This window comes from Plectropomus leopardus, chromosome 1, assembly GCF_026936395.1.
Source record: "Plectropomus leopardus strain MGB_pleo_1.0 chromosome 1, ASM2693639v1, whole genome shotgun sequence".
In the NCBI taxonomy this organism is placed as follows: Eukaryota; Metazoa; Chordata; class Actinopteri; order Perciformes; family Serranidae; genus Plectropomus; species Plectropomus leopardus.
In genome coordinates, this window is record NC_142176.1 from 22,451,413 (window position 1) to 22,457,879 (window position 6,467).

The following is a 6,467-nucleotide window of genomic DNA, read 5'->3' on the forward strand; positions in this document are numbered from 1 at the left end:
ATTAAAAAATGTGTAAGTAGCTGTATCACAAATCACCAGTATGCACAAAATCTGTCAAAGGTCCCCCCAAATGATCCCCTCCAAATTTTGAAACAAAACCTGTGCCTTGTAGATATTCCATTAACCATTATCATTTCAAATAAGCCACTTAGTAAAATTACAAAGTCATGAATTAAGGGTTGTAATCATTACCTTTGCTGATATTTGTCTTGGTTTTCTTACAGATCATCTGCAGCTCTTTCTCTAAAAATACGCATTCAACATGTCTAAAAAGTTATGAAGTGTTTCCACAATCTGACAGCCCAGAGGTTGCTCTTATGAATGGCTTATAAGTGAATGATTCATTGAGTGTTAATAAAGCTATTTGTTACAACACACTGTTGATTGCCTTATTTTAACAGTGGTATGAACATTGATAAACATGATAATTTAGAGGAAAAATGTGTTACTACTTGTGACACATTAAAAAGATCCATGAAGCAGTTACAAAACCATCTCTGTGAAAATGAGAGCAGATTTTGTTGTTTTGTTTTTTTTTTGTTGTTTCAGCATATTTGTTTACCAGATCCAGAGTTTCATTCCAACCAAACACAAGTTGCACAACAAAGTAATCAGATCCTGATGTTTTTCGAGTTGGTTGCAGCTGCCGTTACAGACAAATTATCTAAACATAAATCTATCCAGATGAAAGGGGGGGAAGTGGAAAAATAACACCATATTACATATAATTTTACTATTCTGCACATTTAAAGGTGCAATCAGCGATTTGAATTCGATACAGTTGTCAAATTTAGTAAATATCTCCTCATGGTACGCTAGCTGTTTGTTTCTTTGTGTTATCTGAAAAATAAATCCAGCGTTCAAACACCCCTGTTGCTCTGTAAATGGGAAACAAACAAAGTTGCTAGCATTGAGCTATAACAACATTCTAGTCAATCAACAACAGGGGGCGTTCAGCATCGTGCAGGAGAGGGGGAAAGCCATGAATTTATGAAGAGAAAGGCAGTGGGAGCAGAAAGGAGCAATAAAACAGAGCTTCTGAAGAAGCACTGACTGTTTGGGTGTTGAGTTCAAATACCCATAACCTTTCTCCTGAATTGTGGACTCCACCTTTATTTTTAATACCATTGACTGTAAGTGATGTCATCAGGTCATCAGTCTGTAGCACACGCGTACAGCCCACATTTAAAACAAAGTTTTACAATTTTCTTAGTTGGGGTCAAACTTAATCTGTTTCAGGGAACACGGTATAAAAGTATTTGAGAGCCCCAAATGCGGATAGCCAAACATCACCTTCATCACATGAACATGTATTATCAGTATTAAAGTGCTTCATATAATTATAGGAGGATTAAAAGGAGAACAAAGATTTCCTGCATTGAAAACAGGGATCATCACGTGTCACTTTCCTATCTCCTCTCCTGCGCTATGTGCTAAAATAGTTAACATTTTATTCCATATTGAGCTTGATTTCAGACTGAAACATCTCAGATATTTACAAGAGCACAGCCACTCAGGAGGAATGCCAGTTTGGGCTCTGCACTCAGTCAAAATACATGTTCGACAGGAAGTCTGGCCCGTCATGCATCAGCTGTCTGTCTTTAACGTCCTGCAGAGTAGATGACTAGCAATTACATTTCTGAGAGACAAGACATGAAAAACTCAAGATGGAGCTCAAAGGATGACCTCATGGGGTCAATCTATATTAGCAGCACACTGTCTGGAAATACTTTATATTCTGCCTTGGTTTCCATCAACAAAAAAACAGCCATCAGTCCTCTTTATTGGATAACTCATACTTTGCGTTGTATAGTTTTTTGGATATTGGACAAGTCTTTATTTCAGCACTATCATTTTCTTTATGGGATTGGTAATGTACCATGACAGAGATTCTATAAATGCACTGTAACTAAAGTTCCTGTGAAATTATGGCAGCTGTAGTCAGCAGTGTAATGTAACAAAGTATTACTACTTCTTAATAGTACATAAGTATTTTTGGGGAGTATATTTACTTGAGTTTTTGTATTTCTGAGCTTTCACTTTTACTCCACTACATTTTCCCTAAGCATCTTTGTTACTTGCAACAAAAGACAGAAGGAGGGGATGAAGGGGAGAGGGGGCAGATGAATAAATAAAGGAATGGGTGGGAAATCAGAGGTACATCCTTACCTGTCTTGTACTTTGGGAAATACTATTTTCAGACAACGGACCAGGTTATGACTAAATAGATTTTCAGGATAATAATTTTTGGGTTTTGGTAAATACTCAAATGACAAAACTTCAATCTGCATTTCCCGATCCTAAGCATCCCCGTGTGACAAACATTCGTAATCATGTTACTCACAGTTGATGACTGTATTCCAGAGTCCAAGGAACAGAGGGTTTTCTTCTCAGAAGTGTTACTCACTTCTCGGTGGCATCAATACGGATACATAATTCATGGAGGGCCAAATGGAAACTGGAAACCAGCAGCTCTTTATCGGTCTCAGCTGAGGACAACACAAGGATTACAAAACTCAAACATCCCCTTTCTGTTTACTTCTTGGCATTATATAATCTTGAGCAGGTGGGACTGGAGTTTTTTCTTTTTTTTGTGAAACTTAAGGGGAATCACCATTTGCACACACACACACATACACACACACACACACACACACACACACACACACACAGACACACAGACACACATTGCAGGTCTGTTCTCCACACCCAAATCCGAGAGGTGGTTTATTTGGACAGGGGCTTGTGGAGGTCCTTGAAACTCCCGTTGCCATAATGTTTACTTTTCTCAGAAACTGTAGAGCACTGGTGGACCTCTAAACAAGACGCACAAAAATGAGATTCAGAGGAGGAAGAACTGGGGGAGACTGAATGAAAAGACCATATGGTGAACGAGGCAGATCAAAACGGAACAGGAAGTGCACAAAGATCACTCCTCCGAGGATAAAGAGGCGGTGGAAGGCCAGATTAGTCAAATACAGGAACACAAGATGAGCATGCTGGATAAAGACGCCTACATAGTGGAGCTTTAGCGGTTTGTAACATCTTGAATGGAGGACTGGCAAAGACGGCAAACATGCCGCACATTCCAGCTTCAAGGCCAGCAGTTTCACCAAGAAACTTCAGCGCCAACAGTCATGGCAGAAGTAACTGCTATTTACAGTGCGCAGGAGGAAAGTGCCACTATTGTGTATTTTGGCTTTCAAACCCTTAAAATTAAGATATATCTTCATGTGAACCCTCTGTTTGGACACAAGCAGTCCCACTAAGGAGTGATTTTTTTTTGCCTCCTAAAATGTTTAATTTAAAGATTTTTTTCAGGCCTCCTCACATATCCCTTGGGGTACTTTGTAGTACTGCAGGGGGCACATGATGTTTTTAAAATATTAATTTTAAAATATATCAGTCATGGATAATTGTTGAAATAATTATATCACTAAATTCAGGGTTCCCAGACATTTTAATGGATAAAATTTAAAAACTTTTCCATGACTTTTCAAGGAACCTGAATTAATTTTCTATTTCATTTCCCACATGCCTGGTGCATTTCAAATATATCAGATTCAGTTTCTGATTTTCTTGATAAAAATGTAATTAAAATTTTTTTTTTTTTTAAATCATTTTTTCTTGTCAATTTTTTTAATTGTTAAAAATTTAATTTAAAAAAATAAATTGTAAACAAGAATATCAGATTCAAACAGAAGATGGGGATTAAATAAGAAACGCAAGTGATGGTAAACAAGATGACACACATCAACACATATTCAAGCTACGTTACATCAACAGCTACAGAAATCAAAATTGCCATTATGTGACATTACATGGAAAGTTACCCACAGGAGATTACTGTAATCATTTTACTGTACACAACAGAATGTAACAACTTTTCCAAAACGTTTAATAATTGTCACTAATTCCATGACTTTTCCAAACCAAGAAAATGTCACTGTAAAATCCCATTACCTTTGCAAGAAATTGCAAGTGTAACATATCAAAAAGAGGTAATTCAACTGCTGTTTTAATGTTATTGCATAATGACAAAAAAATATGGGTTTACCATGAATTTAGTGGTGGACTCTTAACTTTTGAAATGTAGTATTTTAGTGTTTTTCAGTTACAGGTTTTTATTGTTGAGTGCTATGCTGTATTTTACCTCTTTGGCATCAGCGTGTTCCATTATGTGACTTTCTTGCCAGGTTCCAAGGGTTTGCACTGAGCTGGGAAAAAACACACTTAAAAAAGTTTGAATAAAACATCTTTTTTTTGGTCTAATTTTTCACAGGTTTAAGTGAAATATCTAAGACCTTTTTCATGCACTCAATACGTGTATTTCTCTCAAATTTCAGTCACAAATTTGTTGAAAAACTGTGAGCATTTCTCCTTTTCCAAGACAAACATCCACCTGGCAGGTGTGGCATATCAAGCTGTTCATTAAGCAGCATCATTACTACACAGGTGTGCCTTGGGATGGTCACAGTAAAAGGACTCTCTAAAATGTGCAGTTTGATCACTCAATGCCACAAGTTTCACAATTTTTAAGGCAATGTACCATTAGCATGCTGACTGCAGGAATGTTTGCCAGAGCCTTTGTCCCTGAACTCAATGTTCACTATGATCAGACATCGCCAGTGTCGTTTCTATTTATTTCAAGGTACACCCCCAAAACTGGACAAGTCAGTTACAATGACAAGCTACTGTGCCGTGGCGAAGGCTATGAGCATTCAGATAAGCTTCCTTGAGACAGTTTCTGACAGTATGTGTAGAAATGATTTAGTTGTGCAAACCAGCTGTCGCATCAGCTGTTCGAGAGGCTGGTCTCAGACGATCTGGCAGGTGAGGATGCTGGATGTGGAGGTCCTGAGATGGTCCTGAGCTGCAGTTGTGAGTTCATTTGGATGTACTGCCAAATTAACTTAAATAACAGTGGAGATGTCTTGTCGTTGTTCAACATTCAACTCATGGGCTACAGCTCTGCATAACATCCCTGCAGTCAGCATGTCAATGGTACATTTCCTTAAAACTGTGACATCTGAGGCATTGTGTTGTGTGATCAAACTGCACATTTTAGAGTGGCCTTTTATCGTGTCCATCCAAAGGCAAATCCGTGTCGTAAAGATGCTGTTTAAACCGTTAAAACCTAGAGCGATATCACTTTTCTTGCTTTCAGGTGCCTTTCACAACATGGAACTTTTAGAAAATTGGTGCAATTTCTATCAAAAACATGGGAAAAAATGCAATCAGCAACTTCATAAGACTGTTGCAAGAAAAAGGTAGATTAAAAAAAATATTTTTTAAATGCTAGGAAGAATGGAGAAAAAAGAAAAAAGCTTGGGAAAAATGTATCATGATTACATATAATTTTTGTTTCTTTAAAAAAAATATTTTTCAGGTAATTTTCTTGTACTTTTTTTTTTACAAATTTGTCTTTTGTTGCTCATGGCCTTCTCCCTGTGTTTTTGAAAGAAATCGAGCAAATTTTCTCAGGTTTCAAAGGGTTATTCAGGATCTCGATATGTCATGCCTGTCAGATGCATGTGTTACCGTGGAAAAGGAGACGTGCCAACAAAGACGGATCTCAACTAATTTGTGACTGAAATTTGAGTCTTTCTCTGAATCCCTTCCAAATCCGAGTAACTTCATTATGAGTGTTTTTGAAGTCTGTGTCCATCTGCCTTTAGGTGAAGTAGATCTCAATGCTCCACCACTCGGCTGTCCTGATACTGAACTGTATGGTTGCTGCTCGGTTGAGCACGGCGGTTAATGGCCGTCTCCTGTCCATTGAAAGACATGACTCATACATTGGTTGTGGAGCAGAGAAGCATACAGATGCGACAAGGCCCCATTGTTTTCATCTGCTGCTGCACCAGCTTTCACTCTGTTGGGTTGGTCATCTCCACTCTAATTATTTTGATCCTCTGCACTTTAATTATCTAAAAGACACAATTACCTGCTCATATTACAGAAAACTAGCACGCAGTCCCATTCTGTTGCTACATGTTTTATGCTGCAATACTATGAACATTAAAATTACTGGCTTATGCTGAAAAATACATATGTCCTACATGCTCAGAGGCCTCAAAAAGGCCCACAAGGAACAGGCTAACACACACGCATGCCTAACGTATGGCTGAAGGAGTGCAGGTGGTCTATCAGTGGATGTCCAAACATGTAATTTGCCCTTCAGGCTGTGGGCCTGTGAAAAAAAAAAAAAAAAAAAAAGATCGCTTGTAGTTGCCTTCTGAGTTTAACAAGGAAAATACTTCTCTTGATTGTAACTTTGAGTGCAAAGCCACATTTCGGCGGACGGCCGAGCTATAGAAAGGGAGGAATAAATAGTAAGGAATACTAAAGGGCAGAACAACCTTACACAGCGAATTTTTCAATGATGGGTTCTGCTTCCCATTAAAGCAAACAGAGGCGAGCTCAGCCACGGCCCTAAAGAGAGCAGTGTGGGCACCGAGGCCGCC